Below are 22027 nucleotides of genomic sequence, written 5' to 3' on the forward strand. Positions count from 1 at the left end.
TTTGGTACAGATTAGTAGCCAAGTAAAGGCGGTAGAAGAGGATTCTGTGGAATAATTTAATCCTTGGAACAAGGATGTTCAATTGCTGGAGAGAAAGCTGGAAAGTCAAGATTCAATGTAGAAAGAGATAATCGTGAAAGAGGGTAAGGATGAAAGGGAGGTAGAAAAAGTAAGCGTAGGAGAAAAAGTAAGAGTAAGAGTAAGAATTCGATAACTTCAAAGAGAAGAACAATAGTGTAAAGATTTAGTGAACAACGACAACAACCTGAAACAAAGAGAAAGAGGTAACAGTAAGTGGCAGAGTATGGACCAGCCTAAGGATTTGCTAGATATAGAGATTGAATAATTATGGAAATTGATGATGAAACAGTCTAGGATGAGGGAAATGATAGCAGGAAGGATGATCAATCAAAACTTGAACTTGATTGACAAGGAGAGGAAGATGAAACATAAGGCAACAGACATAGAGCAACAACAAAGTTGTAGAGCATTTAGACAACTACAAACTAATGTTTGGGACCCTAGAGGTTTTCAATCAACATATGAAGACACATGATCAGGAAATCATGAATTTTTTCTACATGGGGAGTCTGACGGGAGCATTCAACTTAGAAGAATAATTGTATTTTAGTAGACATAGGGGGGGCTTTTGCTTTAAGGAAGATGGTTTCCTAAGTGTCAAATTAATGTAGTTATTTAGGCTTTTGAGTGATTTTAATGGAAATGGGAATTAATTAAGTATTGAGAGGCATATTGTAAATGTTCTCGAATGAAGGAGAACATGAGAGAATCAGGATAGTTAAGAGTTCATAGGGATTGATAGATTTGGAAATTAATTGTAGATCCTAAATTAGGAATTAGTTCATGATTTATAGGATGCAGAGGATTCTTAGTTTTTAGTTGAAATTATTAAGGATCTAAACCAGATATTGGTTATAGACTCCTTTTGTATGAATGTAAGCCTAAAAGGCATAAAAATAGCTAGTCAAGTTAGATAGCTAGTTAGTTAGGGAGTTAGAGTGTGAAGAGGTTGAATGTAAGCCTACGAGAAGATTATGAAAAAGAGGCCACGGATATTGAAAATCAGGCTTGAGAGAAGAAACTATGTAAATATTTATTTATTGATACAGAGAATTCGATTCTGAATTGTGTGGTGTGTATTGATTAATGGAGTTATGAATTGTGTGTGAATTAGAATTTTATGCATAGTATATATATGTAGGTGAAGTTCGAGCTGAACACAGAGAAGAAGAGAAGCATGTAGGATGGGGGCTTGATAGTTGAATCTAATCAAAGGATCCAAGTGAATTTCAAGGATGATAGTGATTGAGAGTACACAGAGTTAAGCTCGGGAAGGATTTGTGTTGTAGAACAACCAAAAACCAGAAAACCTAAAGTAAACCTGAAACCACAGAAAACACTAAGGAATGGCCTAAAAACAAGGTAAAGGGAAGGTTGAAGAAATGAAGTGATGATGCACCAGAGCCATTGGGAATATGAGATCAAAGAACGAGGTTGAAAGCAATGGAAGATCAATATTAAGTTGCACAACATAAACTGAAATAAATGAACGATGGAGATTAAACTTAAGTGTTAGCAAAAGAGGAATCTAGAGGAACGTCACGGTCATCTGATCGATGAAGATCTATGATCATCACACACCAATAAGCTCATGCGATAGTCAAGGAAGAAAGGTGGTTTATTCAGAGAGGTTGTTTATCGGGTGAAGAAAAAGTGGTAAGTGGTAATTCGAGGTGGTCACCAGATTACATTTATCGACTGACGCATACCATGTCGCAGGAGAGAGGAAATCACTTTATCGGGAACCTAATCCTCATGCAAGTGGCTCGTCCAATATCATTGTTAACTGTTAGATCAAATGGGCTTTGATCAACGGTGGAGGATCACCGATTAGGTTTGTTAATCGGGTAAACCAACAACCATCGGATTGAAAGGTAAGATAAACGACTGAGTTGAAGCTGATAAGGCTTGGGAAATAGCAGACCTAATGAATTATGATTGGGAGTTTAAGTTTGTTTGAGTTCCGGAGGCTAAATGGAAATCACGCAATAGTCGTTGACTTGAGTGAGTGAAATTGACGGTGGTGTTAGAGCTTGAATCTGCCTGAGGCTGGAGAAGGCAAAACTCAAGGCAACATCAAACCAAGCTCAGCCTCGTAGCCAGCCCTACGAGGACAGGAGAGGGCTCTCTCCAGTCAATCTCGATAAAATGAGCAATCGGGTGCGAGACGACTAAAAATGGGAACTGATTTTAGGATAGTAAATGGATAGGAAAAGGGTAATTTGATAAATGACTGGGTTTTCTGGGCAGCATGGGATCGAGAATAGCATGGGCAGGGAGATTAAATCCGAGACACAGATTATCTCAGGAGGCAAGACAGGCAATAAATTTAACATTCAATTTTGAAATTATATGGAATGCAAAGAATTCTGAGAGGTTGACAAGGGCAATAGATGAATCCTTATCAAACAGAAGAAAAGACAAAACATGAATACCTTCCCAAGGCAGAGCAACAAACTAGATTCTATCTTTCTTACTTAAAAGTATTCATTTAGAAATTATTATGAAATGAAATGGAAACATAACGAACTACATATGAAAAGAAGGAAAAGACAAATGCTAAATTCACACCACAAGAATCTTAGGAGTCAGAGCTGTATCTTTTCATTAAATCCCTATCAAAAACTGTACAGTGAAGTTTTCCTTCACAACTCTCCCACTGTTTGCCAGAACTCCGAAACCTTTACATACAAATTTTCGTACAATAAATAGACTCAGGAATGGGAAAACTGATCGATGAGAATAGGGGCCATTTCACCTAAAATCATGAGAATAGGAAAAGTCTGCTCTAAAAAGGAGCAACGTTACATTTCGTTTGTTGATAACCAATTAAAAGACAGAATGTGGAACATAGACCCTTTGATTTTGCAAATTTAGTAAAAAATAGACCGTCGGTTTCCTATCTTTCTGCTGTGGTAATTATTTTGCGTTTTAATTTAGGCTTCACAGTTTCTGGCTCTTCACCTTCTGCTCCTCAACAGTGATCATCTGTTGCACATTCATTGCATGGTGGTTCAGATATTTCTCATCCATCTCCATTCTCCGTTCAAAGAGATTACAATATTTTTCATGACGTTTCATCCACCACTCCTCAGTCATCTTAAGGTTTGACATGATCATCTTATTGTTCTCAGACAAGGTTGCCTTAATTCCAGCTGTTTTTGATGATGATTTTCATTTTTTCCTTGGATATTGTTTATCGCTATCAGTAGAGGTATCACCAGGACTCTAAAGTGGTGTCTCAGGCATTATATTTTCATGCATTATCACATTCTTTGCAAGTGTAAGGCAATCTTCAAATTTTTCCATGATCTGATGCGGATGTATCAATAATCATATCTCCAACATCATTTTCTTTCAGGCCAAAATGTTTATTCATTGCATCATATAGTTCCTTGGTATAATTAGTTGGTAGTCTCTTGTCCATCTGTTCTTTTGGTGTCATGTTCCAGTAGCTGACATGACCTGATGGAATATTTATTTCATAAGCTCTAATCTTCTTATAGTCAGGTATAATATGTTTCCATCATTTTGCTTAGCTTTAAGAGCCGTCAATATTGCAATTTCTACTAATACGGCTGAAGAATCCAAGACAGTGCAAGATAAATCGAAGTCTGAGATAATGGTATATCGGTTTTTGGCAGAATGACCTTGCTTCAATAAGGGAACCGAAGTTCTCTGCTCCAAAGGCATAGCGTAAAAGAACTTTATCTCTTGTTTGAAGGCGTGAGAATATAACCTCTCCTGGACTTCATTCTCTTCCCTAGTTAACGGCTTAGCCAGTTTGTCCAGCACCCTTTCAGCTGTTAATGATGGTCCCTGATCTTGAAGAAAGATCCGTTCAATCCACTCCTTGTGTGGGTGATCAAAATTAGATTCTGAGGCTCTAGCAACTTCATGCCCCAAGAAATTATGAACCATTGAGCAAGGGGTCAGAGTAGCTATTGTGTATGCCGGTGTTTTGTTTTTTCAATAGGATTTAGCCCCTTCCCTCCTTCCACCTTGCCAGCAGCGGTTGCTAGTAAAAAATTTGAGTACTTGAGTGTCACCATGTTGGGAGAGCACTCCTTTTCATTAATCATTCCTTGTTTCTTCTTTAAATCCTGCAAGTGTTGACCGTATTTCACAGCTTCTTCTCTTATATGTCTTATTGAATCCTTCTGATTCTTATTATCTTTATTGCCTTCGCAACCTTCTTCCAGCTTGCACCTTCTCACAATAAACTCGTTGATTTGATCTGCGGTTGTATTCCTGGCAAAAAATATAAGTATGTCTACAAAGGTACTATTTCCGATCCATCGTTTTTGGCCATCTAACTTCCAACCACCTTTTTCCACCAAAAAATGGTGATTGCACAGGTGCATCTTTGAGTTCTATGGTTATTTATCCAATACCACTAATTCTTGATTGCCTTCCTTTGCATGGTGCAAGACTTGATGTTTTAGAATCTATCCATTAGGTGCCAACCTTAAACCCCTTGATAGAGCCCTGGAACTTGCTTCAAACATTTCATTTAATGAAGGTTCCACTTTGGTAGCACTTGCAGAGGATATAATGACCTGACGAGTAGATGAATTAAGGTTCTTCACATCATTTCCTGTTGAAACAATGGTGCCTGGTCATGAAACATAAGCAACAGGAGCAGGTTCACTAGCTAATAGCATTAACCACCAATTGTAAATTTTTCGATATATAGGAACCCATTTTGGAATAATAAGACTTCGAGAACCAATGCATTCATAAGAAGTGTTGTTCTGTACCATTAAATCAGCCTCCATCAACATCATCAAATCCCCTTTTCTTGCCAAGATTATCTCAGTCGAATATTTACAGAAGGATTTCTCAAGATATGTTTTCTGTTCTTAGACGCCATTCAATGCACTAATTTGAGGATGTAAATTCAATGATGGATATTCTTGCAATTTGAGCCCACAAGAAACAGGACCCCAGTTTAATGAAGGAAAGTAGGGAAGTTTGCACACTCTGAGTGCATGAACAATTGAATCAATGTTAGAAACCACGGTACATCCAGACTTGGGAAAATATGAGTTTAGAAATCCACCTTCCACAATATCATCAAACACATTAATTTTAAGTGCTGGCCAACCAAGAACACTGTTCTAAGCTGCGAAACAATGTCACTTTCAGTTCTTTCCAATGCTTGATTGAAAACAACAATACGATCCCTCGATGTCACTTCTGATGGCTTCACATTTAAGAGGGAGTTCAAATGAGGGTCCAGAGACTCTAAAACCAGATCTCAAATTGTTTAGATAATCTTCGGCAAAATCACATAACCAATCTTTTGTCGACGCGTTTCGAACCAACCAGTGTGGTTCATCGTCAGGACAAGTTGAAGAACCAATCTGGCCTAGCTTGCTTAAATAGAGGTGCAGAGACTCCAGGGTTAAAAATACCAACGGCTAATTTTGACCAATGACCCTAGTCAAATTAGTAAAATTAATATTTACCTATTTTTTGTAACTTTTTATAAAGGCGTTAATTAAAAATATAAATAATAAATCAGTCTAATATTAATTAATTAATAAGAGAGTTCTAAGTAGTACCCTATCTAATAATCTAACGGTTATATCGCATTTATTTATTTCTACAAAGTAATAAACCCTAATAGGTATGGTAAGAATGGTAATAACTTTTTAGAATATATTATTTCTATCTATTATTTTCATATAAAGGTTTATTCCAAAATTAATTTTAATAAGTTATATATGCTTATTAAATGATATATAATTCCAAATAAATTGTTAACTCTTAATTCTACCTAGAATTTTGCTCCTTATGGTAAAAATCATAAATTAGGGTTATTAAAGACCAAACCAATATATCGTAAATATCTATAAGACCCCATGGTTAAATACTTAATATTTTAAGTTTAAATATACTCACACTAATACTATTAATAAAATACCTTACCCATAAAACTACCTTAATAATCCATATTTAATTTTGATGATAAATCTTTAATATTATGATATTAAATATTAATACTATTAATCTATCATAATGATATTAAATATTAATACTATGATGATAATACTATCATAATATACCCATAAACATACCTTAATACTCCATATTTAATTTAATATTATGATATTAAATATTAATACTATTAATATATCTTATTGATATTAAATATTAATATTATGATGATAATACTATTAATCTAACAAATATACCCATAAACCCACTTTAAAGATCCCTATTTAAGTTTGATGATAAATATTTCAATAAAATTAATTACTCGACATAAGCTAAAGGCCAACTCAATTCTAGGAAAATAATAGAATACTAATGAAATAAGGAAAATCAGAATTTAATCAAAAGACCGCCCAAAAGAATGAAAAATGGGTTAAGGTTAATTCACCAGGAAGCCCGAAAGACTAAAAAACACCAAAATAATAGGATAAACATGCCAAAAGAGAAACAAGGAGGACAAAAACCTAGAGACAAAATACAAAGGAGAATGAGGAGGCTAGGAAGACAGGGCTGGGACCCAGCAACGGCTAATCTTCCAGCCATCATCCCTATTGAGATTGCTCGGCCTTTTCTCAATCTCCAGGGCCTCTCTAAATTTGCGATGGTGAAACTGCGGAATCTTGGCAATGACTTGAGCCTCCTCTATGCATACATGATGCATAGTCTTCCCTGCATGCTCAGCCAGGGCCGAGGACTTGGTCCTACCATGTCTTAAGTCAGCAGAATGCTCGCTGATCCGCTGATTGATAGAACGACCAGTTTCACCAATATAGGGGGTCCCACAGGAACAAGGAATGATATAGACACCCTTCATGCTCTTAGGGTCAACCGGGTCTTTTACAGACCTGAGGGAGCCACGGATAGTATTGAGAGGTCTAAAAGTTGCGGATACATCATACCTCCTTAGAATCCTCGCAATCCTATCTGTGGTCCCTTGGATATACGGAAGGTTCACACCTAGAACATGATCCTTAGGAACCTTTCGGGTTGAAGGCTCCTTCCTGGCCTTGAGGAAGGCTTTTTGACCGAGGTGCCTCTTGTAACCATTCTTCTCAAAGACATCAAGGAGGTGAGCCTTCTCAGTTTCCAGGCTCTCCTTATCTGAAATTCTCACAGCACGGGTGGCAAGAGTGCTAAGAACTCCTAACTTCTGAGCGGGGAAATGATGTGACGAGGCATGCAAGTATTGCTCAGTATGCGTCTTCTTTCTAAACACCTGATGAGAAAAGGAACCATCCGCCTTCTTCGAGATGAGGACATCCAAGAACGGAAGACAACCATTCTCTTCCTTCTCCATCGTGAATTTAATGGAGGCGGATTGGTTATTGAGGTGACAAAAGAAACGATCCAGCTCATCAGGACCGTGAGACCAGACAACACCAGTATCATCGACGAATCTTTTCCAAAGCTTTGGTAAGAGACGAGAGGAGGCCAGAGCCTTAGACTCAAAATCCTCCATGAAGAGATTAGCGACCACATGGGACAAGGGGGAGCCCATGGCAACCCCACAAGTCTGCTCATAGAATTCTCCTTCGAAGCTGAAAAAGGTAGAGGTCAGGCAAAGCTCAACCAACTTAGCCGTATCAGGGTCGGTCAGCTTATTAATAACCGCCATGGCCTCATTGATAGGAATGCAAGTATAAAGAGAGACCACGTCAAAACTAACCAAAATGTCCTCGGGCTCAAGATTAACCCTCTTAAGATCCTCGATAAAAGAAGCTGAGTCTTTGACAAAGGACTCAGTTTGCCCAACCAAGGGTCTTAACTTAGCGGCGAGGAATTTGGCCAAGAGGTAAGTCGGACCACCGATGGTGTTGACAATGGGTCTCAGGGGGACCCCATCCTTATGAATTTTGGGAAGACCATAAATTCTAGGAGTGATGGGGTTTCCCTCAATAAGTTTCTGGGCTAGAGGAATCGTGGAATTGCACGACTTGATCGCAAGAGCGACCGCCCTGGAAACCTTCTTGAGGGGATTCTTTGAAAGCTTCTTATAACTACCACTATTACAAAGATGGTCCAGCATCTTATCCCTGTAATCTTTTCTGTCCAAGATAACAGCAGCCCCACCCTTATCAGCATCTTATCCCTGTAATCTTTTCTGTCTCAAATGTCTGAAGGATAAACATTTGGTTGTAAAGGAGCATGATGGGCAAGCCACAATAACCCCTCTCTTAAGCAATCATCCCTCAAAAAAAAACCCTTTGACATCCTTTTCATTCTCTCTATCAAGAATAACAGACCAGATATTAATCCTCATCCTATCCAATTTATGAAGCTCTAACAGGTTCTCTATTGTGATTCCTTCAACCTTTCCAGAGCTCATCTGGTAAACAATATTCAGTTTGACCGGTTGTCTTTAAAGATATCTCAGTTGTCTGCTGATGGACTATCTATTTGGAGGCCGCTCTGCGAATTGTTTAGTTTTCTTTTACATGTGTCATCTGAAAAAATGGTTTTCCATTAAAATTTTGCTTTTAATGAACACACCCAGCTGCCATTCTCCTTTAATACCACGTGCAACCCAATCACAACAAATTCATTACTCTGTTTAGCAGGATCAAAACGTATGATTATGCGCCCTTCATCCCTCTGAACAATGCATTGGTTTAAAAAGGCAGCCTTTGCGTGCCCAGTATGGAGATAGCCACATTGGAACCTCTTGGTTTGCTTCTTGCATGAGTTTCAGACAACGGCCTTGCTAGAGAAAGGTTACTTTAATAAAAAAAACAGTTGCCAACCCTGATTTACCAGCACGACCTGTACGCCCTATGTGGTGGACATAGTCATCAATATCACTTGGCAAATAAAAATTAATTACATGTGCCACATCTGGAATATCAAGTCCACGTGTAGCCATGTTTGTTGCAACTAAACTAGGTGCAGCCCCCACTCTTGAAGTTTCTCAAAGATTGCTCGCGCTCTTGTTGAGATTTATTTCCATGAATACTTGTTGCAGGAAACCCATTTGACGATAGCCAACATTCCAATGCATCAGCTTCCCTCTTCGTCTCCACAAATACTAAGGTCAACGATTGCTTTCCATGAGTACCTTCAGCTTTCTGAGCATGAATAAGATTCATTAAATGGCTATGTTTATCAGCATCAGGAAAAAACTCTACTCTTTGTACAATCAGATCTGTGCTAGAACCCACCCTTCCAACTGCCAGAAATATATAATTTGAAAGAAAATCCAAAGCCAACCTCTGTATCTCCTTTGGAAAAGTAGCACTGAAGAGCATGGTCTGCCTTCTGCTAGCTGGAGGCATATCTGTTTCTTGGGCAATTTTACGAATTTGGGGTTCAAAACCCATGTCAAGCATGCAATCAACCTCGTCTAAGGCCAAATACTGTATCATAGAAAATGACAGCCTAATCATCATGATTACGAGGATAATCCCTCTCATTTTTCCTACCAAAACCACAACCACCTTGAGGATTTTCATCATACGCATGGCCACCAACAAGACGATCATTATAACCATGGTTTCATTCAGCAGAAAGTCGTGGGATATGAGTTTGACTCCAGCTTCCACTGTAACCATGGCCATATCGTCTATACCTTCCAAATAATTTCCGCCTCAGCTCCCTGCTGATCTGCTTAAGGTGCATAAAATTACAGTACCTAGAATGTTTGCCTGTATTCTCTTCATATTGCCGACACAATGCTTCAATTCCCTCCATGCCTGCTCCTTCCCACTGCAACCACAACCACGTTGAACATGAAACAAGCAAGCAAAATCCAACTCGGAGAAGATTTGGCAGAAAATTCACGTTATAGGCTTATGCGTCGCGTGCCAATCCCAGTGGGACGCGCCCTGGGTGTGCGTCACGCCCGTTGAAAACTTGAACTGAGGGGTGGCTCTGTGCGTGTCGTGCCCTGGGTGTGTGCCGCACCCCTTAGTATATGCATCACGTTGCTTCCAAGTCACACAATCGGCTTCTTCCACACATTGTTTTTCTCTTGTGCTTTCTTGGCATGCAAATGAATTTCTCAAAAATGGAAAATCTCTCATATAGTTTTGGATTTTGATTTTTCTCTTCTCAAACCTGTTTTTGTAATGTTTCCTTGGACTTTTTGAATTTGAATGATGAAACTTTGTATCAAATTTTGAAGGGAATGTTATAGTAAAAGATTTCTTATCCCCTTTCTTGGAAAACTCAAGTTTTGTGGGTTTCACCGACACCAAAACTCCAGGAGGACCCATCACCTCCGCTTTATAAGTCACATGTCCCTTTGCCACATTTTCCAGCATTCTCTTCACAATCGCGGTTCCCAGCAATTCTGCGACTGTAGTGGAAGGATAGTTGGAGGTTATGTATCGTAGATGAGCGTGCTGGACATGAGAATTCCTTTCCTATAATAGCCCTTATCTGTGTTGGAGTATAGTTTAAGGCGCAGAAAAAATTGTAGTGATTTTTGGGTGATAGATCATAGACTAGTCGTGGATTTCCATCCACATCCGGATTAACATGACCTGCACCATAGTTAAAAGGACCTGCTATTTTCCTTGATACATTTTGGATTGGCTCCTTCTTGTTGTCCAATTTTGTGGCTGTACTCATAATGGCAGATTTGATAGCTACTGGGCTCCAATCAGGATGTGCTCCCTTTAATAAAAACTGCAACGCCAGCACCATGCGGGCACGACATAGATGTGTTGGATATTACATTGAAAGGTAGATGCGAATGATCGAATAAGAGATCAATTGGTGAGGCTGCCATTGAATATGCTGCTAATATGTTTCAAGCCTGGAGCTATAATATCAGGCTTGAGGATGCCTGGATTAACACTATTTGGGCCTTGAGAAGAAAAGGTTGTCATCACTGGAGCTGGTTTTGCAAGCCATTGAGTTCTTGGAGGAGAAATGTAAGCAACAGGGGGCACTGTAGATTTGATGTATTTAAAGACTTTTGCCCCATCAGCTTGCAGTCAAGTGTGTAGCAGGAAGAATGTGAGCATCTGCAGAGACGTCATTGGCATTTGCAGGATCATTGGCGAGGCTGTATGTGAACATCTTCAACTGAAAAAACTTTAATAATTTGATATTTGAAAGCAATGATTTCTTCTTCAAAACAGAGTTTCGAAGAAGAATCTCTTTTGAGTGTTATTGATGATAAAAAATTTGAAATTATGAAACTTATTTAGGATCCTCCCTCTGGCCTGCAAGCATTATTTCACACTTCTGGAGACAAAACCCTGGACCTAGAAACTGAGAAGACTCTTTTTGACCAAAATAGCATCTAAGACTGTAAAAGACGTGAAATGAACCTTGGTGAATTTGACTCTGACAGAGGACTGACAAGACTGAGTCTAACATTGGCTCCAATTGGGATGGCAGCTTCCGCTCTGTGGAGGTGCCAAGAACAACAGATCTCTAGAAGAGCTAGACAGTGCCTTCGTCCATTGGGCTATGGAGTCCCTTATTTTGGAAAACCAACATGACTCGATTTATTGACTGAAATTTGACTCAAACTAACTCAATGCCAAATGAAATGACTGAAAAACTTGACTCTAACAAACTAACTCAAAATGGCAAAGACCTGGACTTAGAACTTCAAGCTTGGTGGCAGTACATGGCCACCTGTGTTTCTTACAAGACCATATATCCTCAAACTATATCAAAATGCCAATGTAACCAGTCAAGAAGATGCCTTCTCGCTTGATTCTCCTGATCAAATCTCCAGGTCAACCGTAGATACTTGTAACTGGGCATCCAGAAAGCTAATTGACCCTGATCTCCTTCATCACCGAATACTGCAATAATCACCTTCACTGCTGACTGCAATAAATCTGCCATTGGATTGTGAAAAACATGAAGATTTTCTTCCTGCTGAAGAAACAAGGTGTCCTTTGCTTCAAATTCTGATCTTCCTTCATCATGTACTTCAGTAAAAGTATGCTCCTAGGCTTCAAAAAACTCTGAACAGGTAGATGAGCAGATATCTTCTTGGAAAAACATTTCAACACATGAAACATATGAAGAGGAATCTGAATGGAAATCCTGAATGTTTTGATCTTCTGTGGTGCGAATGTATTGAATGAAGGTCTGATCTTGTTTTTCATACACTGATTGGATTGCATCCTCATGAAGGTTGTATTCTAGTGAACTGAGAAAATTTGGATCCATAACTATGTCTTCTGCATCCTAGATGATTTCAACAGAAAAGTTCTCTTTCATAGGATTTCGTATTAGGCATTATTGGTCATCACAATCTGAATCTGGTACTGAAACAACTGTCCCGACATTATTAAATTTTGAAATTAGAACTGAACTTACTTGCATGTCGTCTTCTACTATTGACAGATCTGAACCAACATTTTTTCTTTCATCACCTTCAGCCATATGGAACTCTTCAACCTGCTGATAAGTATCCTCTAAGATTTCTATGTGCTGCTGAAATGGATTTTCATACAGGGCTTCCATGATCTCTTCATCCATGAAATTATCATCTTCATAATATTTCTCAAGGCTTTCAATAAAACTATGAACATGGCTACAACAGTTTTTAACTAAAGTCAAGGCTGGATATGATTCTTTGTACCTTTCAAAGAATACTGCATGAAAATCCTTTAAACAATAAATAGAAGCAGGTGGCAAACTTTCATACCATGATCGGGCTTCGTCTTCTAGGGTAGCCATAAACATTTTCATCAAACAGTCTTCAGGAAAATTGATCTTTAATCTATGCACATGAATGTGAAATTTCACCAGATGAAGAGCAGCGTCATTACTTTCCACATTTCTAAACACAGGCAAATTCTTTGACCAATCTACCTTGGGCATTTTATTTGGAAAACCTGGGATGTGCTCTCGGCTCATGGGAGCGTATCTTCTTGCAATCTGATCCATCTTAAAAATGTGGAAGCTACTGACATCTCTACAGTGGAGTCACCATGAAGCACCCGTTGCTGGATTCTTCAGTGAAAGGAGTCGCCAGGTGAATGATTTCAGTCATCTTCTTATGTCTGATCATTGTTCACCATCAACAATCAGCACTGAACTTGACATATGTACTGGGGCAACACAATATTCAAGCAAACCCTTTTTGTCCCTAGTGGAGTCGCCATTATGTTAGCACTCGAATCTGCCTCAGGTTGAAGAAGGAAAAACTTGAGGCAACATCAAGCCAAGCTCAGCCTCGTAGCTAGCCCTACGAGAACATGAGCGGGCTCTCTCCAGTCAATATCGATAAAATGAGCAATCGGGTGCGAGATGACTAAAAATGGGAACTGATTTTAGGCTAGTAAATGGATAGGAAAGGGGTAATTTGATAAATGACTGGGTTTTCTGGGCAGCGTGGGATCGAGAATAGCATGAGCAGGGAGATTAAATCCGAGACACAGATTATCTCAGGAGGCAAGATAGGCAATAAATTTAGCATTCAATTTTGAAATTATATGGAATGAAAAGAATGCTGAGAGGTTGACAAGGGAAATAGATGAATCCTTATCAAACAGAAGAAAACACAAAACATGAATACCTTCCCAAGGCAAAGCAGCAAACTGGATTTTGCCTTTCTTATTTAAAAGTATTCATTTAGAAATGATTATGAAATGAAATGGAAACATAACAAACTACATATTAAACAAAGGAAAAGACAAATGCTAAATTCACACCACAAGAATCTCAGGAGTCAGAGATGTAACTTTTCATTAAATCCCTGTCAAAAATTGTACAGTGAAGTTTTCCTTCATAGCTCTCCCACTAGTTGCCAGAACTCTGAACCGTTTACACATAAATTTTCATACAATAAATAGACTCAGGAATGGGAAAACAGATCGATGAGAATAGGGGCCATTTCACCTAAAATCATGAGAATAGGAAAAGTCTGCTCTAAAAAGGAGTAGCGTTACATTTCGTTTGTTGATAACCAATTAAAAGACAGAATGTGGAACATAGACCCTTTGATTTTGCAACTGCAGTAAAAAATAGACCGTCGGTTTCCTATCTTTCTGCTGTGGTAAGTATTTTGCATTTTAATTTAGGCTTTACGGTTTCTGGCTCTTCACCTTCTGCTCCTCAACATTGATCATCCGTTGCACATTCATTGCATGGTGGTTCAGATATTTCTCATCCATCTCCATTCTCCGTTCAAACAGATTACAATATTTTTCATGACATTTCATCCGCCCCTCCTCAGCCATCTTAAGGTTTGACATGATCATCTTATTGTTCTCAGACAAGGTTGCCTTAATGCCAGCTGTTTTTGATGATGATTTTCATTTTTTCCTTGGATATTGTTTATCTCTATCAGTAGAGGTATCACCAGGGCTCTGAAGTGGTGTCTCAGGCATTGTATTTTCATGCATTATCACATTCTTTGCAGGTGTAAGGCAATCTTCAAATGTTTCCATGATCTGATGCAGATGTATCAATAATCATATCTCCAACATCATTTTCTTTCTGGCCAAAATGTTTATGCATCACATCATATAGTTCCTTGGTATAATTAGTTGGTAGTCTCTTGTCCATCTATTCTTTTGGTGTCATGTTCCAGTAGCTGACATGACCTGGTGGAATATTTCTTTCATAAGGTCTAATCTTCTTATAGTCACGTAGAATATGTTTCCATCATTTTGCTTAGCTTTAAGAGCCGTCAATATTACAATTTATGCTAATACAGCTGAAGAATCCAAGACAGTGCAAGATAAATCGAAGTCTGAGATAATGGTATATCGATGTTTGATAGAATGACCTTGCTCCAATAAGGGAACCAAAGTTCTCTGCTCCAAAGGCATAGTGTAAAAGAACTTTATCTCTTGTTTGAAGGCATGAGAATATAACCTCTCCTGGACCTCATTCTCTTCCCTAGTTAATGGCTTAGCTAGTTTGTCCAGCACCCTTTCAGTTGTTAATGATGGTCCTTGATCTTCAAGAAAGATCCGCTCAATCCACTCCTTGTGTGGGTGATCAAAATTAGATTCTGAAGGTCTGGAAATTTCATGCCCCAAGAAATTATCAAGCATCGAGCAAGGGGTCAGAGTAGTTATTGTGTATGCCGGTATTTTTGTTTTTTCAACAGGATTTAGCCCCTTCCCTCCTTCCACCTTGCTAGCAGCGGTTGCTAGTAAAGGATTTGAGTACTCGAGTGTCACCATGTTGGGAGAGCACTCCTTTTCATTAATCATTCCTTGTTTCTTCTTTAAATGCTACAAGTGTTGAGCATATTTCATAGCTTCTTCTCTTAAATGTCTTATTGAATCCTTCTGATTCTTATTATATTTATTGCCTTCGCAACCTTCTGCCAGCTTGCACCTTCTCACAGTAAACCCGTTGATTTGATCTGCGGTTGTATTCCTGGAAAAAACTATAAGTATGTTTGCAAAGGTACTATTTCCGATCCATCGTTTTTGGCCATATAACTTCCAACCACCTTTTTCCACCAAAAAATGGTGATTGCACAGGTGCATCCTTGAGTTCTCTGGTTATTTAACCAATACCACTGATTCTTGATTGCCTTCCTTTGCATGGTGCAAGAATTGATGTTTTAGAATCTATCCATTAGGTGCCAACCTTAAACCCCTTGATAGAGCCCTGGAACTTGCTTCAAACATTTCATTTAATGAAGGTTCCACTTTGGTAGCACTTGCAAAGGATATAAAGACCTGATGAGTAGATGAAAGAAGGTTCTTCACATGATTTCCTGCTGAAACAATGGTGTCTGGTCATGAAACATATGCAACGGGAGCAGGTTCACTAGCTAATAGCATTAAATGCCAATTGTAAATTTTTCGATATATAGGAACCCATTTTGGAATAATAAGACTTCTAGAACCAATGCATTCAGAAGAAGTGTTGTTATGTACCATTAAATCAGCCTCCATCAACATCATCAAATCACCTTTTCATGCCAAGCTTATCTCAGTCGAATATTTACATAACGATTTCTCGAGATATGTTTTTTGTTCTTGGACGTCATTCAATGCACTAATTTGAGGATGTAAATTCAATGATTGATATTCTTGCAATTTGATCCCACAAGAAACAGGACCCCAGTTTAATGAAGGAAATTAGACAAGCTTGCACATTCTGAGTGCATGAACAATTGAATCAATGTTAGAAACCACGTTCCATCTAGACTTGGGAAAATATGAGTTTAGAAATCCACCTTCCACAATATCATCAAACACATTAATTTTAAGTGGCAGACAACCAAGAACGCTCTTCTGAGCTGCGAAACAAGGTCACTTTCAGTTCTTTCCAATGCCTGATTGAAAACAACAATACGATCCCTCGATGTCACTTCTGATGGCTTCACATTTAAGAGGGAGTTCAAATGAGGGTCCAGAGACTCTAAAACCAGATCTCAAACGTTTGAAGGATAAACATTTGGCTGTAAAGGAGCATGATGGGCAAGCCACAATAACCCCTCTCTTAAGCAATCATCCCTAAAAAAAAAAAACCCTTTGACATCCTTTTCATTCTCTCTATCAAGAATAACAGACCAGCTATAAATCCTCATCCTATCCAATTTATGAAGCTCTAACAGGTTCTCTATTGTGATTCCTTAAATATTTCCAGAGCTCATCCGGTAAACGATATTCAGTTTGACCAGTTGTCTTTAAATATATCTCAGTTGTCTACTGATGGACTATCTATATGGAGGTCGCTCTAAGAATTGGTTAGTTTTCTATTCAATGTGTTTTCTGGAAAAATGGTTTTCCATTAAAATTTTGATTTTAATCAACGCACCCAGCTGCCATTCTCCTTTAATACCATGTGCAACCCAATCACAACAAATTCATTACTTTGTTTAGCAGGATCAAAACATATGATTATGCGCCCTTCATCCCTCTGGACAACGCATTGGTTTAAAACGGCAGCCTTTGTGTGCCCAGTATGGAGATAGCCACGTTGGAACCTCTTGGTTTGCTTCTTGCATGAGTTTCAGACAACGAACTTGCTAGAGAAAGGTTACTTTCATTAAAAAAAAAGAGTTTCCAACCCTGATTTACCAACACGACCTGTACGCCCTATGCGGTGGACATAGTCATCAATATCACTTGGCAAATCAAAATTAATTACATGCGCCACATGTGGAATATCAAGTCCACATGCAGTGTTGTCTGTTGCAACTAAACTAGGTGCAGCCCCCACTCTTGAAGTTTCTCAGACATTGCTCGCGCTCCTGTTGAGATTTATCTCCATGAATACTTGTTGCAGGAAACCCATTTGACGATAGCCAACATTCCAATGCATCAGCTTCCCTCTCCGTCTCCACAAAGACTAAGGTCAACGATATTTTTCCATGAGTACCTTCAGCTTTCTGAGCATGAATAAGATTCATTAAATGGCTACGTTTATCAGCATTAGGAACAAACTCTACTCTTTATACAATCAGATCTGTGCCGGAACCCACCCTTCCAACTGCCAGAAATATATAATTTGAAAGAAAATCCATAGCCAACCTCTGTATCTCCTTTGGAAAAGTAGCACTGAAGAGCATGGTCTGCCTTCTTCCAGCTGGAGGCATATCTATTTCTTGTACAATTTTACGAATTTGGGGTTCAAAACCGATGCCAAGCACGCGATCAGCCTCGTCTAAGGCCAAATACTGTATCATAGAAAATGACAGCCTACCCCTTGTCTATCATCATGATTACCAGGATAATCCCTGTCATTTTTCCTACCAAAACCATGACCACCTTAAGGATGTTCATCATACGCATGGCCACCAACAGGACGGTCATTATAACCACGGTGTCATTCAGCAGAAAGCCGTGGGCTACGAGTTTGACTCTGGCTTCTACTGTAACCATGGCCATATCGTCTATACCTTCCAAATAATTGCCGCCTCAGCTCCCTGCTGATCTGCTTAAGGTGCATAAAATTACAATAGCCAACACGTTTGCCTGTAATCTCTTCATATTTCCAACACGATGCTTCAATTCCCTCCATGCTTGCTCCTTCCCACTACAGCCATAACCACGTTAAGCATGAAACGAGCAAGAAAAATCCAACTCGGAGAAAATTTGGCAGAAAATTCACATTACAGGCTTATGCGTCGCGCGCCAATCCCAGTGCGCTGCCCTGGGTGTGTGCCGCGCCCATTGAAAACTTGAACTGAGGGGTGGCTCTGTGTGCGTCGTGCCCTGGGTGTGCGCCGCACCCTGGGTGTGCGCCGCGCCCCTTAGTATATGGGCCGTGCTGCTTCCAAGTCACACAATCGGCTTCTTCCACACATTTTTTTTCTCTTGCACTTTCTTCGCATGCAAATGAATTTCTCAAAAATGGAAAATCTCTCATATAGCCGTGGATTTTGATTTTTCTCTTCTCAAACCCGTTTTTGTAATGTTTCCTCGGACTTTTTGAATTTGAATGATGAAACTTTGTATCAAATTTTGTAGGGAATGTTATAGTAAAAGATTTATTATCCCCTTTCTTGGAAAACTCAATTTCTGTGGGTTTCACTGACACCAAAATTCTAGGAGGACCCGTCACCTCCGCTTTATAAGTCACATTTCCATCTACCACATTTTCCAGCATTCTCTTCACAATCACGGTTCCCTGCAATTCTACAACTGTAATGGAAGGATAGTTGGAGGTTATGTATCTTAGATGAGCGTGCTGGACATGAGAATTCCTTTCCTATAATGGCCCTGATCTGTGTTGAAGTATAGTTTAAGGCGCAAAAAAAATTGTAGTGATTTTCGGGTGATAGATCATAGACTAGTCCTGGATTTCCAGCCACATCCGGATTAACATGACCTGCACCATAGTTAAAAGGACCTGCTGTTTGCCTTGATACATTCTGGATTGGCTCCTTCTTGTTGTCCAATTTTGTGGCTGTACTCATAATGGCAGATTTGATCGCTGCTGGGCTCCAATCAGGATGTGCTCCCTTTAATAAAAACTGCAACGCCAGCACCATGCGGGCGCGACATAGATGTGTTGGATATTACATTGAAAGGTAGATGTGAATGATCGAATAAGAGATCAATTGGTGAAGCTACAATTGAATATGTTGCTAATATGTTTCAAGCCTGGAGCTATAATATCAGGCTTGAGGATGCCTGGATTAACACTATTTGGGCCTTGAGAGGAAAAGATTGTCATCACTGGAGCTGGTTTTGCAAGCTGTTGAGTTCTTGGAGGAGAAATGTAAGCAACAGGGGGCACTGTAGATTTGATGTATTTAAAGACTTTTGCACCATCATCTTGTAGTCAAGTGTGTAGCAGAAAGAATGTGAGCATATGCAAAGACGTCATTGGCATTTACAAGATCATTAGCGAGGCTGTATGTGAACGTTCTCAACTGAAAAAACTTTAATAATTTGATATTTGAAAGCAATGATTTCTTCTTCAAAACAGAGTTTTTAAGAAGAATCTCTTTTGCGCGTTATTGATCATAAAAAATTTGAAATGAAACTTATTTAGGATCCTCCCTCTGGCCTGTAAGCGTTATTTCACACTTTTGGAGACAAAACCCTGGACCTAGAAACTGACAAGACTCTTTTTGACCAAAATAGCATTTAAGACTGTAAATGACGTGAAATTAACCTTCGTGAATTTGACTCTGACAGAGGACTGAAAAGACTAATTCTAACAGGTGGTTGAACCGATAAAGGTGAACCTCGGAAAATGTGTCAAGGCCATGGAAAAGTTGAAAGTTAAGGTTAAGTGGGTTTATGGTATATTTCTATTATATGAGGTTATAATAGAAATAAAATGACTTAAAAGGTTAAGTCAAGTTAACCAAAGTTTACGAGGTTGAATAAAATTTCACTGGAAAGGTTAATGAAGGTTTAGACTATTGAACAGTAAAATATAACATTTCCACATAAAACTTAATTAAGAACATTAAACCTTCGTTTAAGAAGTTTTTCACCATGGATTAAGTGATTAAGGCCTGGGACCAGTGACATGTAATTTTATTTGCATAATGTGGGTATTGTCGGCTTAGGCTGGCAAATAATTCCAATTTAACAAAACAATATAATTTCGTAAAAGAATACTCGGTCGACCATGGTGGAAACAAAAAGTGAAGATAGACATAGTTGAATCTTATTGCCAATCTGAAAAATCAAAACATTATCCACATCATTTTGCATTTGTAAGCTCGTCTGCAAGAGGTCACAAAATCAAATCCCCTCGGAATAGTAATAAAATGATGCAGTGGTTGTGGAGGAGGGAATGCCCGCGCATATTCAACAAGTCTAATGAGGAAGAGACCCCTAATCACTAGCGGCTTTGTGAAGTGATGGCCTATCATTGTACCCAATTGTAACTAAAAATAATGGTTTTCAATCCCATGGCAGACGTTATTTTAATCATCTAACACCAAAATCAAAATATGGAGATAAATAATGATTAATTGAGTGACAAAGTGTGTGTGAGGATGGAAGATAATGATTGATCGCCATTGAAGGGTAGAAGAAATAGATAAATTAGAGGGTAATAATGGAAGGGAAATAGAGTAGGAGATATGATGCCATCATTTCCCATAGGATGAAGTCTTGGCATAGAGGCTCTTGCTCAGAGGCTACGAGCCTCTTCCTCACCAAATTGGTTTTCTCGCAAGGATTGGTTGAGTATGTTGGTTGGGGATGAGCAAATTCCCATTGAAATCGTTTTGAAAAGTGTGAATCAATGATATGCAATTTCTCTCCTCAATTGAAGTGGTCATCGTCCTCATGCATGAGAAAAAATGTTACAAGCCACCTTTAGAATGAAGTAAAGTTAAAAACAAGCAGAGAGACAAACTCGTAATGGCATAGTTCAGAGGTTTCTTGGGATAATGACCCTCTTGCTTGCTTGGGGATTCTCAAGATGAAAGAAACAAAATTTTCACTAGTGTTTTCCTTTATGTTCCTTAGTATGGAATGTGATATGTGATTTTAGTGAATTTTTAAACAAACTCATCCATTTGTCACTTAGATTTCATGTAATTCATCTAGAAAGGTGACTTACCTCTTCCTCCACGAGTGTTTTTGCCTATACTTGTCCTTTTTTGTTCCTTAGTATGGAATGTAATTTGTGTTTTTAGTGAATTTTTTAACAAACTAATACATTTGTCACTTAGATTTCATGTAATTCATGCAGAAAAATGACTTACCTCTTCCTCCACCAGTGTTTTTTCCTATACGAGGAGTTGTGTAATCATGTGTTTTTATTTTCTCAATTCAATTTCATATCTTATGACTTGATATGTACTAATATGTTCTTAATATTTGTTTGTGTTCAACTTCGGAACCCTTAAGTGCATTTCTCAAATCTTTGGCATTCCTTTCAAATCAAATTAGACACATTTCAAGCATTTAGGAAGGCCAATTTCAAATTGCCTTATGAAGTTTGAGGTATGGACAAAATATATAGACAAAATGAAGAGGAAAATGTAGCATTGGGGAATGCAATGGATTAATTTGGCTAGAAGGATAACTTTGATTAAGTCAATTATCTCTGCCCTCCCCTTATACCAATGCACAAGTGTGCAAGCTCCAAATGGGATCCAAAAGCAAATTGAGTTAATCATAAGGAAGTTCCTTTGGTAGGGAGGTAAAACAAAGACAAAAGAAATTAGTCTAGTAAGCTAGAATCAAGTAATAGTTCCTTATGAAAAAGAAGGAATATCCATCAGGCATATAGGTTTGATGAACCCAGCTTTGGGAGGAAAAATCATATGGAGGCTAATAACTAGAGAAGCTTCATGGTGGAAGCAAATTTTAGAGCATAAATACATTATCACCTCATGATATCAGCTTCTCACCTCCAGATTCCTAATAGACCATGTTCACAAATTTGGAAGCTATGCAAAAAATATCTTCCCTTTATACAAGGAAATTCTTCTAGAATCCCTAGAAGAGGACAAGAAATAAACATTTGGACATATAGCATTATGGGTAAGCCTTCTCTCTCTTTGTTATAGGACATTCAGTATCTCGAGTTATGGCTTCAAAATAAAGGCATTTTAAAATTGAATCAAATATCATCATGGTATCAA

General features: G+C 38.6%; 2 pseudogenes; both read right to left on the reverse strand.

The window, feature by feature from the left end:
- Nucleotides 1-3024: 3024 nt before the first annotated feature.
- LOC149214234 (uncharacterized) lies at nt 3025-3601 on the reverse strand (annotated as a pseudogene).
- A 10474-nt stretch (nt 3602-14075) lies between these two features.
- Nucleotides 14076-14652, reverse strand: LOC149214235 (uncharacterized; annotated as a pseudogene).
- Nucleotides 14653-22027: the final 7375 nt, after the last annotated feature.

Source organism: Pinus tabuliformis, chromosome 1_1 (assembly GCF_031772625.1).
Source record: "Pinus tabuliformis cultivar Carrire ecotype Pingquan chromosome 1_1, CPIR1, whole genome shotgun sequence".
In the NCBI taxonomy this organism is placed as follows: Eukaryota; Viridiplantae; Streptophyta; class Pinopsida; order Pinales; family Pinaceae; genus Pinus; species Pinus tabuliformis.